The sequence below is a fragment of the Tenrec ecaudatus genome, chromosome 11 (assembly GCF_050624435.1).
Source record: "Tenrec ecaudatus isolate mTenEca1 chromosome 11, mTenEca1.hap1, whole genome shotgun sequence".
Taxonomy (NCBI): Eukaryota; Metazoa; Chordata; class Mammalia; order Afrosoricida; family Tenrecidae; genus Tenrec; species Tenrec ecaudatus.
The window spans coordinates 82,305,087-82,328,853 of record NC_134540.1 but is presented as its reverse complement, the minus strand read 5'-3'; positions in this window follow the sequence as shown (position 1 = coordinate 82,328,853).

The following is a 23,767-nucleotide window of genomic DNA, read 5'->3' as shown; positions in this document are numbered from 1 at the left end:
TGGAAAGGGAGAACTGATTACAAGGATCCACATGTGACCTCCTCCCTGGGAGAGGGATGGCAGAGAAGGGGGGAAAGGGAAACTCCGGAAAGGGCAAGATATGATAAAATAACGATGTATAAATTATCAAGGGCACATGAGGGAGGGGGGAGCGGGGAAGGAGGGGGAAAAAAAGAGGACCTGATGCAAAGGGCTTAAGTGGAGAGCAAATGCATTGAGAATGATTGGAGCAGGGAATGTATGGATGTGTTTTATACAATTGATGTATGTATACATATGGATTGTGGTAAGAGTTGTATGAGTCCCTAATAAAATGTAAAAAAAACAAAAGGAAAAAAAAAAGAAAATGATTAGGGCAAAGAATGTACAGATGTGCTTTATACAATTGATGTATGTATATGTTTGGATTGTGATAAGAGTTGTATGAGCCCCTAATAAAACGTTAAAAAAAAAGTGTTCTCGATTGAATAGGGGCTAATAGTAAGGCCTATGCTTGTAACCTGAGGTCTGAAGCTGACAATCTGAGGACGTGGGGGAGGACAGCTGTACCAAGATGTTGAACCTCTGGTAGGTGGGCACACATGGTCTTGCTACATCAATGTTCTCTATGCTGTAGTCATATGTGTACTCTTCTGGAAAGCCTGTGAAGGACATTCTATTATATTTTGTTTCTATTGTTCATATTAGGGGGTATCTCAGAGGCATTATATGGTCACCGTTTGAAGTTGTGTTATATGTTTTTTTCTGTTTTTCAGTAAATGAAACCCAGGATTAATTAACCTATAGGGACAGTGAGTAGAAAAAGGGTTGGGGGGCAGGGAGTGTTAAAATGGAGTTCAAACTGATCTTTCCATTGGTCTTTTTAGCAAGATTGAAGATAATGAAGACGAATTTGCAAAACAAATAAAAGGGATGGTCCATTCTTTCATATACCATTTTGAACTCTAGGTCATATTCACCAGCAAGGTCCAATCAAAATAGTGACTTCTGAGAAGATCTATGAGCCCAGTTAAATTAAAGGTCAAGAGGACAGTTCAGAAGATTATGGTGATTGCCTTTGAAGTTTAAAAGGATAGCCTTAACAGACGTTCTCAATGGACACAGGACAATCATAACGGCTTATTTGGAAAAAATGAAGAAATTTCAAACATATGTACACCTATGTTTATTGCAGCAATTTCCACAATAGCAGTCACATGTAAACCACCAAAAAACCAACTTTACAGGAATAAATAAACAAGCTATGGTACATTCATACTAGGGAACTTCCTGCAACAATTAAAAAAAGATAGCTCTCTGAAACACTGCAAGATGTGGTCAAAATTAAAGAACAACATGCTTAGAAAACTCATTGTTATAGGTAAGGAAAAACAAAGAAGAAACATGGTGTTTGCACCAGTACACAAGATTTTGATGACTATAAGAAGACCAGAGATATGAGTGGAAAGGGTGAGGGCAAGGATGGGCACGGGGTGGGGCAGGAAAAATTATGGAGAGTTTAACAGGAAAGATAAACAAATACAACATTTTTTAAAACGTTTAAAGAAAGACCCTCCAGATTCATCTCCCCTCAGATCTGAATATTGTCTGATTGGCTAAAAAAAAAGAGGAAAAGTAAAATTCAAGAAAGGGAAAGAAAATTTCATACTTGAGTAAAATGGTCATGAAAGGCTCACAGAAGAAATTTTCCCCAGGAGGGCAATACACCTACTCTTTTTTTTTTTTTATGGCAGCAGGGGCTAGCCTAGAGGAAATGCTTTTTGTTGGAAAGCCCTTTCTCAACATTTTAGAGTCCTTATCTTGCAACTTCAGCCTTCTTTTTCTTCCCCCACATCAGGGAACTTTAAAGGAGTGCATGATTTGTGTCCCTCAATGATGCCAAACTTCTGGTTTGATATGGTATACATTGTGGCAAAGTTCAAAAGATGGACCCATCTCCTTGAGAAATGTATAAACCTACGTAGAGAAAGGTAGCTTAATATTCTGACGTTTTAAATAAAGGTTGATGTCATTTTGTAACAATGCTTTTGGACTTATCCTCCAATAGGATTTGCTCAAAGAAGTGAGCACGCAGATACCTACATCCAATCTGCATAGTGTTGTTGAAGTACGCAATAAACAGACATACATAGCATAATGGCGTAAGAATTTTATAGCAGTTTGAAGAGGGAAACCATAAGTTTATTAAGATTTTTATGAAGAAGCAGTTTCACATATTTTGGAAAGTATTGCTAAAACATGAATTTTTATTTCAGGTTTTCTCACAAAGTAACTTGTGGCTTTAGTAAGCAAAAAACTACTAACCTAGAATGCATTCCCCATCTTCCCTTCCTCACAGAACACAAAACACTTTCAGATATCTAATATTTTGTAGAAATTCAGAGTTAATGATTTATCCTCAATACTAACTTTATCCTCAATACTCACTTCTTTGTCAATTGTGTCATACTGCGGTGACTTTCTGTGATGCTGGGAGCTCTATCACTATTATTTCAAATACCAACAGGGCCATTCTGGCTAAAAAGGTTTCAGCTGAGTTCCCAGACTAAAAGCAGACAAGGAAGAATGAATTAGGCAATCTACTTCTGAGAGATCACTGAAAACCTTATGAATAGCAGTGGACGATTACATAATATACTATTGCCAGAAGATGAGGCTGTCCTGCTGAAAGATATTTAAAATTATGGCTACCAGGCTTTTTTGATCTTTTTGCTGTCCTTGGTTTTTTTCTGTGTAATTTTGTTTGGCTCTGTCTTGTTTCTATGTGCATATTATTATCTCTGCAGGTCTATCTAGATAAGATAGGCTGGATAAACAATATGGAGAAGAAAACAATGGAGCTAATGGTTACTTGGGGACATGGGAGAGGAAGAGGTGCAGGAAGGAAGGGATGTCAACAAACCCCGCGACAAGAGAACAAAAAGTGATTCAAAACCAGTGACGAGGATAGGGTGGGAGGCCTCTGAAGGAGTGATCAAGGGCAATGTAACAGAGGAATTACTGAAACCCAAATGAAGGCTGAGCATAATATTGGGACAAGAGAAAAGTAAAAAGAAATAGAGGAAAGAATAGGAGGCAAAGGGCATTTATAGAGGTTCAAATATAGACATGTACATATGTAAATATGTTTATTTATGATAATGGATAAAAAGATCTTTGTGCATATATTTACAGGTTTAATATTAAGGTAGTAGATGGACATTGGGCCTCCACTCAAGTACTCCCTCAATGCAAGAATACTTTGTTCTATTAAATGGGCATTCCATGATGCTCACCTTCCTGATATGATCACTGAAGACAAATGGGTGCATAAGGAAATGTGATGAAGAAAGCTGATGGTGCCCGCCTATACCACCAGTGGTCTTAAAGGCTTGAAGGTAAACAAACAGCCATGTAGCTGAGAAGCAACAAAGCCTACATGGAAGAGTCACACCAGCCTGTGTGATCATAGGGTGTTGAAAGGATCAGGTAGCAGACATCAAAGAACAAAAAAATCATCATTGTGTGCTCACCTTGCCTATAAAAATGCTGAAGACAACTGTGTGTATAAGCAAGTGTGGTGAAGAAGGCTGATGGTGCCCTGCTATTGAGAGATATAGCGTCTGGGGTCTTAAAGGCTTGAAAGTAAACAAGTGGTCATCTAGCTCAGAAGCAACAAAGCTCACATGGAAGAAGCACACCTGCTTGTGTGATCACGAGGTTTCGAAGAGATCAGGTATCAAGCACCAAAGAATAAAAAAATCACATCATCATGACTTATGGGGAGTGTAAGGTGGGAACCCAAGGCCCATCTGTAGGCAACTGGACATAATGTTAGGTAGCTAGCATCAGGGATGGGAAGTCCATTGACACATGCCCAGGAGAGCCAGCATAGGACAAAGCTGGATTTTCCCGCCGGTGGGCACGGATGGGCATTAAACCTGGAGCAGCCCACCTGGGCCAGGTGAATCCAATTCAGCCAATGGGATCAAACTGGGGTCTTTCACCACGCCTCCCCCGGAAATCCATGAAAAGGCAGGAACTGGGAGGGAGAGGGAGCTTTGCTTGTCTTGGCTGGTCTGATAGTCTTGTTTCGGAGGAAACTTGGGAGAGAGATCCTTGGGTGACCCTGAGCAGTCTCTGCCATGCCTCATGGTCAAAGGAATTCTATGGGTGCCGCATAAAACCTGAAGCTTCTTTTAACTCTCATTAAATACACTTGGATCACGAGCCTGGCTTTGGCATGAAATCTTTCTCTTGTGAAGCCAAGGACCGAGGTTGGAATCTAGCCCGGAGAGAGAAACCTTACAATACTTTTGCAGAGGGGTAGCAGGGAGGAGACGATTCACCCAGGGTGCAGTTTAGTATCAATGAAATGCACAACTTTCCTCTAGTTCTTAAATGCTCCCTCCCCCACTATCATGATCCCAATTTTACCTTACAAATCCAGCTAGACCAGAGGATGTACACTGGTGCAGATAGGAACTGGGAACACATGGAATCCAGGACAGATGATCCCTCAAGACCAATGGTGGGATTGGAAATACCGGGAGGGTGAAGGGAAGGTGGGTTAGAAAGGGGGAACCGATTACACAGATCTACATATAACCTCCTCCCTGGGGAATGGACAAGAGAAAAGTGGGTGAATGGAGATGACGTTGGGCAGTGTAAGATATGATAAAATAATAATAATTTATAAATTATCAAGGGTTCATGAGGGACGGGGGAGTAGGGAGGGAGGGGAAAATAAGGAGCTGAAATGAAGGACTCAAGTAGAAAGCAAGTGTTTTGAGAATGATGAGGGCAACAAATGTACCAATGTGTTTGACACGATGGATGGATGGATGCATTGTGGTAAGAGTGGTATGAGCCCCCAATAAAATGATTTTTAAAAAATAACACAAACTATGACTACCAAAAAAAGTTGTCTTCCCACAGTAGACTTTAACTTAAGGCTACTGATGGAAGGAAACTTTAAAGATCCTCCCCTGGTGACTGTTCCAACACCCAGGGACGCTGCGTCCACCACAGCGGATACTCTTCAGTCCTTGGCCCTCCTCACAAGTATTATTAGGTTAGGTTAGAGAGAGCCCGTCATTGAAAGCACTGTGCCAATCCTTCTTGCCCAAGGTTCTTCTCATTTTCAGGGCCCTGCTTTTCCAAACATAATGCCTGTTTCCCAGGAACTGGTCTATCCAAAAAAATAACATTGGTCCAAAATATGTAACACTAAATCTCACCATCCTTGCTTCTACATGCCATTCTGGCTGTACTTCTTCCAAGACAAATCTGTCCTGTTGGAAGTCCATGGTACTTTCATTATTCATTGCCAGCACCATAATTCAACTGTATCCATTCTTCTTTCATCTTTCTTATTCAAAAATGATTAAAAATTCCATGGCCTTTGTCAGATGTACCTCAGACATCAAAGTAAAATCCTAGTTTTTCAACACGTTAAAATTGTTTTGCACAGTTAAATAAACTTACCCCATAGAACACATCTATGAAATCTGCATGGCTGGTTCTATAAACACTGATTATGAATCCAAGCCAGGGAAACCCTTTGACACCTTCAAACTTTTATGCATTTACTATGATGCTACTTAGTGGACCAGTTGTGAGGATTGGGGTTTTCTTTAAATCCAGTTGTAATATTCACACTGAGGGCTGCCTTTCTTGATCTTTATCCGCAATGCTTCAAGCCCTCCTCACATTCAACAGGCACGGTTGTGTCATCTGTGTATTGTAGGTTGTTAATTAACCTTCTTTTACTTATGCTGAAGTCTTTTTCATATAATCCAGCTTCTCTAATTATGTACTCAGCATACAGATTGAGCCATTGTGGTGAGAGGGTACAGCCAGTGGTGAGATTTAACTAATTTAACAGCCACTTTGCTGCCCTAATGACTGTTTCGAGTATAAGAAAGGATATACTGAAAGGTAGTTTATTAATTCATACCATTAATACTTAGATAAGCACAATAAAAAAGAGGTTCACAAACTAGCTTATGTTGTGTTTTAAAGTATCATTGAAAAGTATTAAATACCAATTGATAAAAAATAATAAATTCGTTGTATAAGATATTTCCTTAAGATATTGCTTCTTGGTTGGCATTGTTGCAAGATGCTGTGCTTTTATGTGAACATCATAAACTGTGTGATTTATCCTTCTGTTTTTTCACTGTAGGAAGAGGATCCATTTACTTAAAGGTAGGTCAGTTAGACAGCAGTCATTGTGTTTGATATGTTAGACATGGTGACTTCTTTTCTCTGAATATATTGTATCTTTGAAAAGTACCTTTTAGCGTCTACCGAACGTGCAGCAATTGTTCTGATAATAGTTTTAGCTCTTTGAACACTTTTGGGAGCTGCTGAATTCACTCATAATATCTCCTGGGAAGTTGGGCTGTTACAAAAAGCTAACACGAATGACAGCACATCACCATCCAGTGGTTTGGCAAGTATGTTACGTTATATATGTTTATTTTCAGAAGTAACAAATGCAAGGGAAGTAAAAATTATATTTCATTAAAAGTATGCAACATTCTGTGAAATAAATAAATATTGCAAGCATATTTCTCTTTGTTTTTTTTTTTTTATACCTATGGACAGAACGAACACTACCATGGGTGCTTAAGAATTCGCTGTTGTGCCGGAGTAAGGAATGGATGTTTGGGATTTTCACATTGGGCCATTACCCAGTCACCCGCCTAAAAGAAAACTTTAATTGCAAGTGCCTTTTTAGCAACTGGTTCATCACACTCAGCAAACAAGTAGGTATTCATTCTGCTGAACCACGTGTAACTGGGTGGATCTCACCGCTGGATAGAACCTTGATGCAAACTTTTCTGATTTTAAATGGGGCAGTATTCCTTGTTCTTTTTGCACAGTTCCTTCTTAATTCACACCCAGGATCTATATGAGCATGATCAGGTGTTTGGAATTCTCCTCCTCAAGGCCATTCATAGTTGCTTATGATCCACATATACAAGTGCCTTTGCATAGTCAAGGAAACATAAGTAAGCATCTTTCTGGTAGCCTGTGTTTTCAGTGGAAATCCATCTACCATCAGCAGTGGTATCCCCTGTTCCATGTCTTCTTTTAAATCTGGACTGAAACTCTGGCTGCTCCCTATCAATGAAGTGCGGCTACCATTGGTGGGTGCTGTAAATGGGGCGTGACCCAAAAAGAGAAGTAAAAGCTGCAAGGGATTCATTTGTAACTTGGACATAGAATGTCTGAAGTCTAAATCTAGGGCAGCAGCTCTCAACCCTTTCACAAGCTTCGTCTAATTTATAACAATAGCAAAATTACAGCTATGAACTAGGACGAAAGTAAGTTTAAGGTTTGAGGGTCACCACAACATTAGGAACTGTATTAAAGGGTCATGGAATTAGGAAGGTTGAGAACCACTCATCTAGGGTATTGTAACTTGATGTATGGATTGTTATCAGAGCTGTAAAAGCCCACAATAAAATCATCTTTAAAAAAGAAACTGACAACAAAAAACCCCCCAAAAAGAGCATGTAATACTTAATAAAAATGGATTAGAATGCATAAAGATCAATGTCATTTGCATTAGTAAATGACAATGTATTGATGCTGGCCAATTTGAATCATATAGTCTGATGGTTTCCTATAACGGAATGACAAATTCAAGAAAAGAGCATGGCATCCACTAGAAAAATATCAATCCATAAATGAGCAGAAAACAATACAAACTGGAGAAGATTTAAAATAGGTCAAAGGGAGAATGAATTATAAACTGTTAAATATTTACTTGTCTGCATCTGCGTGGAATCCATTTGTGAATACTTTCTGCATAATAGCAATGTTACATGGCTTTGCTGCTGCTGTTGTTGCTGTTGGGCTTTTTTTGAATGCTCCCTCTATATAAAATCCAGGACCAGTAAATCTATATCTACAGTAACTGGATTAATAATTTGTTAGGGGTGCGAGGAATGAAGGGGGGTAGATGGGGAGCTAATAATAATGAGAATAAGAATGAAGAAAGGTTTTAAAATGATTGTGTTGGTCATTGCACTAGTCTTTTTAATACATTGAAACCATTGAGTTTAATAGTATGTAAATGGTCCATAAATCTGTTAAAAAGTAAAAAAACTTGTTAAAAAGTGAAAAAGAAAAGAAACAAAAACATTTCAAGATCTATTTTTAAGTGCAAATTACAGGATAATATCTGTGATAGGATAATATTATATACATACCAGGAAAACCAGTTAGCACTATGATTATTTGCACATAAACTATTAAAACCAATGATAAAGAAATTGAAGAACTGTACGACTTCTTTAGTTTAATATGAAATCAAGATACATTGATCATTGTTGGTGCCTGGGCCATGACACATGAAAGCAGTTTGGCTTGTGAGTTTCTGAATCAGCTTCTTTGAACCTGTGCTGCAGGCCCAGGGGACACGTGCTCTGGCTTTGCAATTGACGTAATCATGTCTATGTGGGCTGCCTGAACAAGCATCATTTCGGCCAGACTATGAAATGATCCATCTTAAGGATGTCAAAAGGAGAAGAGGGAAAAAAGTGGAGTTGCAGCTTATCATCAATCCCAGAAGCCATCCCGGGACACATTCCTATTATCAAAAATAAAATAAAATAACTGCTAGTGAGTGGATTTTGGTTCATGGCAGGGTCGAACAACCCTTGTGAATCTATGATAGTGTAACTCTATATAGGAGTAGAAAACTCTGTTTCCCCCCGTTTGAATGCCTGGTGGTGTCACACTGCTAGCCTTGCAGGTTGCAGCTCACTGTTTTCTACGACTAGGAACCAAAACGGCCATTCCTAGTTCTTTAGCTCATTAATATCTCTAAGTTTTAATGCACTAATTGGAGGGTTAGATTTTATGACAACTTGAGGGTCCCTGTTTGGAGGCCCGCGTGCTCATCTGGTGGTAGCCTGGTGGTGCCTCTTTGAGGTGGCTTCTTTAAGAAGATGGACACTGGGCTCTCTCTCCCTCTCTTGCACTTCATCTTCCTGCTGGCTTGAATTTGATGTCTGCTTCCAGGGGCTGCCTTATTGAGGCCACCAATCCAGGAGCAGTCAGAACCCTGCCATGATACCTTCGTCCATGGACCCATATAACTCCTACACCCACCAGCCTGCAATCTCCCTACTTCGCACTCTGCCTGTTTGTATCATCAGCCTTCCACTATCTGAGACTCAAGATAATTCTACCTGTCATCTACTGTTGGTCTAGACCTGGGTGGCTTCTTGGTATAAAATTACTTCTTGAGATAAAGTCCTATCTTGTACATACCTGAGTGTCAGTGGTTCTGTTTCTCTAGACAATCCAGCCTATCACACTAATTAATGAAACACAAATAATAATAATGTCATAGCCACCAGAAAATGAAGGTCTCTGGTTAGTTTAAGCAGTTTGTGCTTACATACTAACTGAGATTTGGTGGTTCAAAGCTGCCACTAGTGATGCGGAAGAAAGGCCTGCAGGTTTGCATCCATGAAGACCACAGTGAAGAACATCCTGAGGAGCATGGGGTTGCCATGAGCTGCATTTAGCTGGAGAGTAATGACTTTGTTTTTTGTTCATATGTTTGCTTGATGTGGAATGATGAGCAATATAACATGAATTAAAAATGTATTTTGCAAATATGAGGCAAATGACTTACGCACACACCTATGCATATCCCTTGGTAGGTTGGAGCCAATTTTCAAACTGTAGGGAATGATCTAAGCCAGTGTGTCCGTCTTGGTGCATTAGAGAAACAAGTCCACAGAAACTCATATGTAAAAGAGCTTTTTATACAAAGGGTAAGTGCACATCAAGAAAATACCCCAACCCAGTGCTGCCAAAGCCCACAAGTGCAGCATAAGCCCATATGTCCAACACCAATCCACAAAGTCCTCCTCCATCTCACAAAACACACACAGTGATGCCGACTACAGGTGGAAAGCCAAATCAGCGAAAGTATAAACCTCTCAGCTCTGGTAGGGGGTCTCCACCCAGCTGCTCCAGCACCCAGGGATACATTGGGGTAGGTCCGTGTGGCCTCTCCTCAGGGATGTCTTGCAGCAAGTGAGGCTTGCCAGCTGAAGCAGAGAACTGGCTAAGGCAGCTGCACCCTGGTCTGGCCATCAGAAAGCAAGTGATCCAAGAACTAGAAAGGCCATGCTCACCAAGCCATTAATCTCCCCACCCTTCAATTAATCCCACATGGATTTATCGGCCAGGTTGGCACAATAAACTTGAACTACCTCAGTCAGTTAACATAAACCTTAATGAGATAATTACTATCATGGACGGATGTTACATACCAAGGGATTGCTTTTCTTTAGATAGTCATTTTGTAACCCCCCCATATATATATATATATCTCCTTCCTAAAAATTATTAATATCCTTGGATATCTTCAATACATGAAAAGAATATATCTCTATCACCTGTCTGTTCAGTTTGTGGCACTATGGTGGCTTCTAGGTTTCTGGGATCCAGGAGCCTATTCAATGAATATTTCAAACACCAACATGGGAAACCATGATAACTTTGGCTGGAGTATCCTGTGAAGACAGAAAGGAGCCCTAGCTGAGCAAATGGCTCAGCGCTCTGCTGCTAACTAAGGGCTGTCAGTTGGAATGCATGCAACAGCTACACAAGAGAAGTACCTGGCAATTTGATTCCATAATGATCACAGCCAATATACATCCTAACAGGCAGTCTTACTCTGTAATCTGGGGTCCGTATGGATCAGAATCAACTAGTGCACAGAAAACAAAAATAATGGGGAGGAAAGTCTGGTGATCTACTTCTGAAAATTAGTCAATAAAAACTGTATACATCATACCAGTACATTCATCAATTCAATTACTTTGGACATGTCCTCAGAAAGTATCAATCTTTGGAGGAGGACACCATAGATTATAAAGTACAGGCCAACGAAGCTTAAGAATGTCCTCAGTGGAATGCATTGTCACCCTAGGAGCTATAATGGTGAGCTACCTACAACAGTTGTGATTATTACTGAGGACCAGGAAATACTTCACTCCATTGTAATGAAGGTCAACATGATGCAGAGCCAATGAGATGGCAGCTGTGTCTGTATCTTTCTATTGATCTTTATAAATTTTGTGTGTTTTAAACTTCATTTTGAGTCTTATATACAATTACTTTGCATATAAGATTGTATTAGCTTTTACTTACAAAACATTTCTAGTATTTTGCTTCTAATGGGGTTTATTCTAATTTGTCTTGTAAATACTCATTTTAATGAATAAACATTACTTCATTTGTTCATTCTGTTATTTATGTACTTAAAGCTGTTTTCAGCTTATTATATTCACATTCTAGATTGTTGTTGTTTTACTCTTTATTGCGAGTTGGATGAAAGATTACAAAGGAAATAATTTTCCATTCCTTTTTTGTTTGCTTGTTTAAGATGCACCTGTTTGTCACTAAATGCAAACAGTTTTCCGTTCATCTTTGTTGTAAAGCAATGCGTCCTGTTGTCATCACATCTCTTTGTCAGACGTGCTGTGATGGAGATGACCACACCTCCCTTGCCAATGCTGACTCTTCATTGAGGTCTTCCTTAAATAACAAGTATCAGCTCTGCCAGACAGTGTTCCAGCAGAAGCAAAATAGTGGCGAGAAGAGCAGATTAGAATCTAGTGTGGAAAACAAGCATCCCAATTAACACGAACACATAGTAAGTGACCTGTAACAGGAGAGGGCTTCAAAGAGTTGGTAGAAATGTTCCATTAGTTTCTATTACATTTGTCTACAATTTTTGGAAGATTCTTTGGAGTTATTTTAAAGCAGAAACACCGTGCTTTGAGTAAGTCTATGACAACTGCTAGAAGTGAATCTAAGGTGTATTGAAGTGGCCTTGATGGTGCTGCAGTCTCAGTGCCTGGCTGCTAGAACCAAGGTGGGCACCTCAAAGCCACAAGCCACTCACTCTGCAGATGCAAGGTGAGGCGGTGTGCTCCTGCAAAGGTTTACAGTCTCAGATTGTCCTCCATCATCATTCTACCTTATCCTCCAGGGGCTTCTTGAAGAGAAACAATTGATCAAATAATGAACATGGTCAGATTTTTCTTTCCAGTGAAACTAATGTAGGTGACTCCTTGTCTTCTCTCCAAAATAACGAATGTGGAGACAATTTCAATGCATGGTGACCCTATGTATGTCAGAGCAGAACTGGGCTTCATAAGATTTTCAGTGCGGGTGATTTAGACCAGCTATCCCGCATCAAGCTGGGTTCGAACTGAGGCGTGAGGATGAACTGAAAAGAAAGAGCTATGTACAAAGCATGGGATCTGGAGGACTCCAATGTGATGGACTGAAGTCTCTAGTATATTTGAAGCTTGGTTTTTATACTCTTCTTACACAAGGGCATTGGTTACAAAACAAACATCAAAGAACTTAAACATTCCTAAACTCTTATCTATGCAAATGTTACACAACTAGTCACAGTTTCTTAACTTTAGAATAATAAAAGTACCAGGTTCAAAGACAATCACACGGATATGCAAGATTGAAGAGAGCCTCAAAGAGATCTTAAATAACTGAGTCATCTCTCAATGTTTTAGCAGCAAAGTCACAAATAACAGTCATTTTGCAATGCTTTTGTCTGCAGAGACACAGAGGTACAGGGGACTAAATAGTCACCCATTAGTAAACACCTTGATCAGCTGGATGCTTCCTACATTCAGTGACTGTGGAATGAAAGTAGATCACCAAGCCTCCCTTCACTGGGTGACACTGAGCCTCCACCTTCTGGCTAGCAGCTGAAAACCTTAAGGATCTGAATGTCCCAGGGACTTAGGCAGGTCTGACTCACCATCCCCCGTGCTTCCCTCTTTTAAGATATGTAAAGCGGTTGGGAAATGATGGTTTAGTGGAATTAGGTCAGTTCATCAAAATCATTTCATATTTCTTCACAACCAAATTCTGCAAAGGCAGCTAACATGAACTTTGCAAAGACGAATTAACTATTCGGAATTCATTTCATTCCTCAAATAATGTGCAATCACAGGACCTTTCTCTTTCAGCCAGTGTCAGCCCTTATCTGAATGGCAGTCAGAGCAGTTAATCAACAGAGCATAGAAGGGAAAAAATAATAAGTGGAAGCATAAAATAGAATCAATCCACCAATAATTATGCATTTAGTCACTCATTTATTTTGTTAATACTATTGAACATCTACTATGTGTTAGGCTTATAAAAGAAAAAGCAATGAACTTCCAATGGCTTTATTTCCATTAGCGAACGTTTCAAGGTACTTCCTGAAGTGGCATCCATTCAATAACAGCTTATGCCAAAGTCACTTGATTCTTCTCTCAACGAAGCAGTAAACTAATGAGCACACGCAGACACCGCAGAAGACGGAGAGGAAGCAGAAGCCAAAGTAAAGGGTTGCCTAGACAAATCCTTATTCTAAACGGAATTATTCTGAGATAGAATGTGGGCATTTCAGGCTAGCACAGAGGCAATTTGTGTTTAATTAAGAAAACCCCAATACTGAAGCATTCTGAGTTCTGCCCTGCTTCACCTTTGAAAATGACTCAGAAAACAGACTGTATGCAGGCCAAAGCTTTGTGAACATCATTTTGTAAAGGTGGGGACAGAATTAAGCAGTCTTTTTAAAAACATCACCAAAAGAGCTCATTTCCTGACAGACATGTTTAATAAGGGTTGTCCCAGATGAATCTTAGTTTTATGGCATTTTTGTACATGAGATAGGTTGAAATTAATACGTGGAATGCTATCTCAACTTACAAGTCTAAGGGGAAAATTCCTAGAGTCACCACAGTGAGTGTTAGAAGCCATATAAGGAAACAGCCATATATCAACCTTTTACTGTCTTTTTCTATTTCCTATACCTAATGAAACCAAATTAAGTGTGGGAGATTAGGTATACAAGAGGGTACCCAAAGAAACCGGAATTGCCCTGGATGAAACAGAGCTTTTTAGTAAGCCTTCTTCTCGGTTAGGCGAACCCTGAACAACTAACTCCGAGTTAGTGCCACTTCCCAGTGCCATCCCCTGGGAAGGTTCTTCGTGGTCACAGTGAATTTGTTAAGATTGAGTAACTGTGTGACAAAAGAGACCTGATCTGAGGCAGACAGGGGTCTGGTTTTGCTACTAAGAGCTACCTCAACAATGCCCCTGCTCATGCAGCCGTCTCTGTGCCAGTGTACCACATAGCATGCCCCTCTGGCCCCACACACTTCATTCACCTGAGCTCTCTCCCTGCAATTTCTTTTGGTGCCCACCAATGCAGAGGGACATGAAAGGATAGGAATTGAATGATGTAGAAGAGGTGAAGAAAAAAATGAGGGTTATTTATGGACTGTGATAAGACTTGTAAGAGCCCCAATAAAATGATTTTTTTATAAAAAAGAAAGAATGAGGGAGATTGAAAACAGATGAGTGTGAAAAATGTTTCTAAGAATGGAATCGCAGATTTTTACAAATGTAGTAAGTATACTGGTAAGTACTTTGAAGGTGATACGGCTGTTTGGTTACAAAAAAGCTAAATACACAGCTTTGAAAAAAGCAGCCTCTTCTTTTGGTACTCCCTCATATAGCTCTAATACAGGAATATATTTGGGTTGCAGTGTTTTAACTATCAGTAGCAAACATTTTCAAAAGTGTGACTCTGGCTAGTAAGGAATGGCATAAGCGACAGTCTTTATGGGCATTCTGACATGGAGTCTTATGGTCTTGTGTAGTAAAAGCTATTCGGTTTTGGCACCACAGCAACCAAAAGACACCACAAATCCAACTTTCACCATTGTCCTGGGGAAAATGTGGACCTGCCTGTCTTTGAAAACCTTTAAATTAGAGAATGTTCTCCACCACAGGGGATATGTGCAGGGGAGTCGTTCTTGAAGGCAGGGAAGTGGCTTGAATGAACTCCCCGAATTCTCTCTAGCAGTAACCTTCTCTGCTAAGTCTAATTGGAAACTTCTTTCCACAGAGCTGCCTCTGGGTGAGAGGTAATAAGCTATGACTCCCGTGGGGGTACCAGAAATGGAATTGCTGCCCACTGAGTGTTGTTTTCTCTCTCCTTAGGAGGGTGAGGTTTACTTTGTGGCGCTTTGCAGAAAGGTTGATAACTGCAAAAAGGTGAACGCTTATCAGGATTTTCCCTTATCACATGCCGCGTTGGTCCTTGGCAAGATTATTTTCTTCCTATAGTGATGAAAGAGAATATTAAATACATATCTCAAAATGGGAAAAATGATAATATCAATTTTTATCTGTTTATTGAACTTTTCATTCTGGATTCATACAAAATTCTTTCTTTCCTTATTTAGTTGATGCAGGAAAGCAAAACAAAAAACCAGAGATGGGTCAGCTCGGAACAGAGAATGTTGCTTTCATAGGAAATGTGAGCCCTAAAACTAAATGCAGAAAAGTTTTGAGCATCACACCTAACATTAGCTGCTAGCTTAGGAAAGTTGGAGAAAATTTAACTCCATTGTTCATAGTCAGCTATCGGTATCTAACATCATATTTGTAGTAGTGGAGAGAGAATAGATAAAGCACCACAGTCGATCTAGGCTACCCCCCATGCTGCACGCAAGCTGAGTCTGACCACAGATTTAAGTGGTTGTTGTGCATGCATCTTTTTGGGTTTCTATGCCACAGGAAGAATAAGGAGAGGTTGAGGAAATGTGCTTAGTATTCGCCCTGGGAGTTTTAAACAACGTTCTTTTGCAATCTTGGGGAACAGATTCGAATTTGCGATGACTCAATGTGTTACCGAGAGGCATTTAGTCACTTCCTAGAGACTTGATATTTTCAATGCCACCAACAAGGCAATACTGCAGGGTCAAAATGAGGAAAGGTATGCACTTGTATCCTATCACCATATTTAATCAATTTGTGTGCTAAGCTAATCATCAGAGAAGCTGGATCATATGAGGAAAATGTTTTTCCTCGAGATTGGAGGAAGGCTTATTAACCACCTGAAATGTGTAGATGACACACCTTGCTGACAGTGAGGAGGAACTGAAGCACTGGCTGTAGATCAAGGACTGCAGCCTTCTGGATGGATTACAACTCAGTGTGAAAAAGATCAAAATTCTTATCATTGGAAAAATAGGTAATATTATGAGGAGCTGAGAAAAAAAAATATTGAAGCTCTCAAGAATTTCACCTTGCTGGGATCCACAATCAAGTCTCATGGAAGCAGCAGTCAAGAGATCAAAGGGCACATTCCATTGGGCATGTCTGCTGCACAAGACCTCTTTATAGAGTGTTAACAAGCCATGATTTTACTTTGAGGACTAAAGCGTGCCTGACCTTAGCCATTATATTTTCAATCACCTCACAGGCATGTGAAATTTTGATTATCCAATAAGGAAGACTGAAGAAGAATCAAGACATTCGAAATATGCTGCTGGGGAAAATATTGAAAGTACCACAGACTGCCAAAAGACCAACCAAAATCTATCTTAGAATAAGAATAGATAAATGCTCCTTCCTGGCAATGATGGTGAGACTTTGCCTCACATACATTAAACACATTGTCATGAGAGACCAGTCCTTGGAGAAATACATCATGCTTGGTAAGTAGAGGGCAGCAACAAATGCAGAAGGCCCTGGACAAGATGAGTTCACACCAGTGGCTGTAACTATTGCTCCTACGTAAGGACAATTGTGAGAATGGCTCAGGATGGGCAGTGTGCTACCCTGTTGCACATCAGGTCACTAGGAGATGGAGCAGGCATCTAACAACAACGACACCCTTAGGGCCACATGCAATTCTTGGTTCAATGCCAATAGCTATTCTGTATATGCTGCCGGCTAAAGTGGTTGAAGATGTACCAATTATTTCATCTTCCTTTGATGTTTCCTCTGTTGTTCTATATTTTGCTCATAGAATCAATCAACATTGCAACTTTTCCTTCAATGTTGGAACTCACATATTTTTATCCATTTCTTTGTGCCTGAGGAATTCTGAGCCTGTTCTTGCCTCTTGGTTTCCTACCCCCGGCCTTCGTGTATTTCATTTTAATACATACTTTTGTTTATTTCTCGCACTGCCATGTGCAACAGCATTTAACTGTATAGATCCTAAAATATATTGTGAATGCATTTTAAAGAATGAGAATTCTAGAATGCTTAATCATGCTCATGTAGGAACTGTTCATAGAACAATTGTTCATCAAACTATTCATAGAACCAGTTCAAACAGAACAAGGGGGCATGGCACAGTTCAAAATTAGGAAAGGTGTACAAGTATACCTCCAACCCTAATGCCCTGTGGTTCCACATACAGTCTAGATTGTCAAATTAGGTTCTCACCATATATGTGTTAGTCTGGGTACATTAGAGAAACAAATCCACAGAAACTCATATGTATAAGAGAGTTTTCTATAAAGGCTAAGTGCACATCAGGAAAACATCCCAACCCAGTCCTGTCCAAGCCCACAAGTCCAACATTAGCCCATAAGTCTGACACCAATCCACAAAGTCTTCCTTCATATCACAAAACAAAGACATGTCATGATGCCGACTGCAGGAGAGAAGCTGAATCAGTGAGCATGTAAGCATCTCAGCACTGGCAGGGGTCTCCACATGGCTGCTCCCACACCCAGGGCTGCATCCGGGTAGGTCCATCCGGCTTCTCCTTGGGGCTGTCTTGCAGGAAGTGAGCCTTGCTAGCTGAAGCAGGGAACTGGCTAAGGGAGCTACACCCTGATCTGACCATCAGAAAACAAGAGACCCTAGTACGAGAAAGGTGAGGCTTGCTGATCCATTTATTCTTCCGTGCTTTAATTAACCCCACATGTGTTTATTGACCAGGTTGGCACAATAAACTTTAACTATCTCTATCCATATAGATTGTATGGTAAATGGTTAAAGGTGTGGATGAGAACCAGTTCAATGGAGTACTGGAGATACCTGACAGAAGTGGACTCCAGAGACATTCAGAAGGAATGATGGGAGAGTGGGGATAGATACACCTTTGGAGGCTGACATTTAGGTGGAGACTCCAAGAAGACAAGTGAAGGAAGTGTTCTGGCTGGAAACTGGCAATTAAAAATTCTGATATGTCAGGAGCTACATTTTATTGGAAGATGCAACTATGGTCACGGGTGATCAATTGAAATCTTGAAGTTATTCAGAATCCCTTCATGTGAAAAACAAATTCAGAGCAAAACAAACCACAATCCATAGATAGGATAGAATGTCCTTGAAATCTAGGCAAAATAGTTTAAAGGTAATAGAATGCATCTGAAGTGGTACTAAATATAAGCAGAATGAGAAATGTTGCAAGATGCTAGCAGGCAAATAGAATCCGTCCTGTAATGCATTTTAATGAGGTTGAGTTTTAAATTTCAGAGCCAAATTCTTGCTTGTAACACCTTTGTATCTCAGAAATCTTATCCCAAGAGACACAGTTATTGGTGCTGGAATAGCTCTCAGAGAATAAGAGCTTACATGAGAAGGCAGAGGATGAAGGGTTAAAGCGCGTGGTTCTAGTTACACAATTCCCTTGCGTGCCTGTCACACTTAAAATTCATTTAATTATTTACCCCTTACAGTTGCTACCAGAAGCACCTTGAACTCTTACTAGGTAAAACCATAGGGAGAATAATTTTATTAGGATGGGAATTTCATTCTGATTTATATTAAATCCCTAGAAAGAGATTGTTCTTAAAACAAAAATAAGGATGCAACTTTGAGCTTGATTTTGCTGATTTCTGGAAAGTTCTGTGGAGTTGCAACTTGCCTCAAGGTATGGATGTAGAGGGACAGGGCCGATCCAGCCACCCATCTCTGTGGATATAAAGTCGAAGCCTGGGTACCATTGTGGATATCTGTGAACAGGCACAGGAGAAAGAACAATCCTTTGCTGAAGTTTGCCAGGTGAATTTTCTCATAATTTGAGGGGGAATAAATTGGCTACAAAAAATATTGAGTATGCACTTGATAGAAATAGATACTAGGGATCTTTCACAAATAAGGAAGTGTTTATCCATTCCTTTTATGTTTTTCTTTTCAATATATTATGACATCTTTTGAAGCTTGGGAAGAATCCTTGAGACAGAGAATATGAGAAAGACAGCAGAAAGCTCACATGTGCTGTTTGTGTGATGCACTGTTGAATACTCAATAATTAAATATGTTATGTGTTAAATAAGCAAATAAATAAATATAACCCTGCCTCAATCTGCACATCCTCACAACAGTTCCTACATTTGAGTCCGTCGTTGCAGCCACTGTATCAATCCATCTGCTTTGGGGGTCTTTTTTTTTTTGCTGACCCTTATTTTACACCTTGGTAGAAAAGTCTACTCTCAATATCTATCTTGAGTTCACCATACTTCCCACATAAATTCTGATTTCAATTTTCTTCTTGTTTTTCATTATTACATCCAACTCCCATTTCCTCTGCTGAATTCTAATTTGGTCCCATACTTCTAATACTATTTAAACTTACTGTTCTAAATATAAATGATCTTCCTGATCATATCGGGACTAAAAATGACATTTCTAATACATTTATGCTTATTTTCATCTATTATTTAGGTAGGTTGATTATTTTATTTATACAGATTATTTACTAACAATCCACCGACTTATATTCCTTTACTCAGATGACAGCACACTTTGGGGGAAATCCTCCCTGTGCATTTATTTCATTCCATGTGATTTCTTTTTCAAAGACAGAGATCAGATTGAAGCAAAATGAAAGCAAAGTTGAGAAGAATCAAATCAATTAAGGTCAGAACACAAACACACAAAAATAAAAATCAGAAGTCAGACAGAAGAGCTACAGTTGAGCTAAAGAAAACCAATTATTATGATATTAAAATTTCAGATCTTTATTTGTGTTCATTATTTTGAAGGCTGAGATGCCAGAGACTTGCCATTATTTATACCCCCCCCCCAGTTTGCCACTCTCCTTTAAATATTATGGCAATTCTGCCTCAGTTTCCACATGACTGATCACATATTTTCTGACTTATTTATCTTCCAAAAAAGATACATTTTATACATTTTATTGGTTCTGTTTCTCTTAAATGAGTCTTCTTTGTTTGGCACTCTCTCAAAATGAATACATTTACTTAAATTCACAGTCCATTATACTTTTTTCCTCATGGATGGAAATAATAAGTACTTATTCCACTTATTTACATCCATGAGGAAAAGAGTCACCCAAATAGAGTAGCTAAGCCAGTTCTTACCACTACAACTACCAGGAAGATACACAAAAATTTTAGGGTCTAATTGCGTCTTGAGAAAACCAGGAAAATAGCCTTCTGAAGTAGGAGTTCTTACGGCTGGAGGCTCTGCATCCGGGGAACAAGCCTAGGTAACAGGAGGTTACAGGAGTTGGTGGGAGATTCCAAACCTAGATTACACATTGTATGTTAAACCCCAGCTTCCTTCCCTGGCCACAGAACTCCAGAAATCACCAAATTTATATTCTTTATTTCTTCCTCTGTGAACATAAATCTCCAATGTGGATGAGCAAATATACTCCCATTAGTTACACCTTTATTCATTTAGGTTCTTATCTACAAATATTTGTAGGCAAACAAAAATAATAGACAAATGGCTACCAAGTGCAATCCACAATAGAACCCATTCTAAAGCAACACCATTATGAGAGGGTTAAAAGACGACTTTGAGGAATACATGGAATTCATCGGTGAGTTAGCTCATATCTACACAATTATAAAAGAAAAGAACAGGAGATTAAGGAAAAATAAGGAAAAAGAAAAAAATGAAGTAAGCAATTAAGGAGAAAATAAAGCTGACTATTTCAAGGAGTATTTCAAAATATTATAAAATCAAAAGATTTAAATATGAAATGATTGGTATAATTAAGAGACCAAGTGAGTTTATTATGTGTATGACAAAATTTTGCACCAAGGAAAGAATAAAGAAAAAATATTGAAAAATGCTGAGACATAAAAGAAAAGTTAAAATATATAATGTCACATACAATGATTTCTAAAGAGTAATATGTGTGTGTGTAAGCCAAAATCATAACAGAAACAGATAAAAAGGAAACTTCCAGAAATCAGATTAAATTTACTTTTATCTTCGGAATGAAAGGCAAAAAGAGTAACTGTTGAAATCTCTATCAGTAGTAGAACCCCAATGTGTCTTAAAAGATATGATGATAAAATCCAAGACACTTACTAAAATGTTACCATGTATTAGAGGCAGAATGTAAAAATAGCTATCATCCAGATTTAAGTGTCCATTTGGGACTGAGAAAACACGGGAGGAGGTGACACAGGAGTTCCAGAGAAAGCCTGCGAAATAGAGTGCTCATCGGGGTGCAGCGCGGTGAAAGAGAAGGAAAGGACCAGATGGACAAAATATGCAAAATATTTCTAAAAACAATGAAAGGTAAATTACCGCACAGAAAATTATTTAAAAACGTGAAAATCGCATAAATGACCAGTTCATAGAAGAAATTCAAAAGATGAAAATAATAACAAAAAATTTATCAAAGATATGTCTGAAAATAATGAAATAGTACTTTCCACTCTACAGATTGCTAAAACTTACAAACAATAAAACATCATTTGTTAAGATCCCCCACACGATGACTGAATAGTCAGTTTCTAACAGAAATGTTGTTATGTTTCCCAGTTTATGAAACCCAGGAGTGGATGATGCATAGAGACCATAGCGGATGCAGTGGTTTATCTAGGATTTGGGTGGGGCTGGGGGGCAGATTTGAGGAGTAAATAAAGAAAGAAAAAGGGGGGTTCACTAGAACTCACTGTCATGATGAATGGAGCTCATTTTAAAAGCAACAAAAGCAAGCACCAAACTCACTGCTTTAGTCAATTCTAACTCACAGCCACACAATAGGACAGGGTGACATCTCCATTGTGGGTTTCTGAGACGGAAACTCTGCATAGAACTAGAAGGACTCATCTTTCTCTGACATGGTGGATGCTAGTTTTGAACTGCTGACCTTGCAATTAGCAGCACAATTTGTTAGGCCATCAGGGAAACTTAGAAAAACAGTTCAGACAGCTGTATTTTGTCACATGATATTGCTATGTCCAAAAATTGACTGCCCAGAACTCAACAACAGCATGTATATGATATTAGACTCTGTAAAGAAATTACCGTATATACTCACGTATAAGCCGAGTTTTTCAGCACAAAAAATGTGCTGAAAAAACTGGGGTTCAGCTTACACACGGGTCAGTGGTACCCCAATGAGGTGTAACATCTTGCAGGTGATTGCTGTTCCTCCGCTGTTAATTCAAAGCCCCGCTGACACTGCAGGGCTTTGAATGTTTGTTTACTCACATCTAACCAATCAGAGCCGTCCTATGACGTAGATGCCTCCAATTCACAGAAGCACCTGTAGTGATTCACTTATGCAGGCAGCTGAACTAGTAAGGATGTGTCTATGGCTGCGCTTTGTCTCTCCCGTCTGGTCTCTGTGTTAATTCACATCCTGCATTTCCCACCCTAGGCTTATACTTGAGTCAACCGGTTTTTCTGGTTTCCCAGGTAACCATTGGGTACCTTGGCTTATACTCGGGTCTACTTATACTCGAGCATATATGGTATTTCATTTATTTCTTATACTAAATATAAGAAAAATGTATCCCATTTTTATGGTTGAGAAAACCAAGAAAGGGAAATTGCCAAGAGGCTTGGTGGGGTCCACAGAGGCATGCCCGCTCTTTGTATGATGGAGCCTCGGGTGTTGCTGTGATGTTGGAAGCGATGTCATCTGAGCTCAAATGCCAGCAGGTTTCAGCAGAACTTCCAGACTAAGAACAGGCTATGAAGATGGAATTGATTTTCTACTTTGGAGGAACTAGCCACAGAAAAACCTGTGGACAGATTAGCAACTCTATCACATACTGAAAACCTCATGAAAAGAAGCAGAACACGGTCAGAGATCATGCCAGATGATGAGCCCCTCAGGTCGAAAGGCACTCAGAATATGACTGAGAGAAAGCGGCCTTCTCCAAGTAGCGTTGGCTATCCTGACATAGATGGAGAAAACTTCTTCATTTGCTGAGTGGCACCACCTAATCAAGGGGAAACAGCTGCAAGTCCCAGTTAATAATCGAAGAAAGATACACAGTATGAAAATTTGAAATTGCAAAATGGAATATTTCCATTTCCAAAATTGTCATTCCAGGCAAGATTGAGCTGAAATGGACTTGTATTGGCCATTTTGAATCAGATAATCAAACAGTTAACTGTGCTGGGAATGAAATAATCAAGAGAAATGGCATTGCATTAATCAACAAAAAGCACATTTAAATATCTATCTTGAAGTACACTGCTGTCTGTGTTAAGATTATATCTATCTCCATTCAAGGAAATCAAATCAATAACATTATTATTCAAATTTATCCACTTAGCACACTAAAGCTAATGATGAATAAACTGAGGAATTCCAACAACTTTAGTCAGAAATTTATCAAACATGCAATCAAGATGCACTGATAAACATTAGTGATTAGCCTACAAAGGTTGGAAACAAATAAGGAACAGTAGTTGGAAAATATGGTCTTGGGGATAGAAATGAAGTTGGAAATCTCACAGTAGAACTTTGCAAACCCACACATTCTTCATAGCAAATACCCTTTGTTCAATAACACAAGACAATTGTACATGTAGAATTCTCCAGATGGAATGCACAGAAATCAAATTGACTACATGACGATGGAGAAGCTCAATAACAACCGTTAAAACCAGTACTGGTGCTGCCTATGGAAGTGACTATCAGTGGCTCCTTTGTAAGTTCAGGTTGAAGCTGAAAAAAATTAAAGCA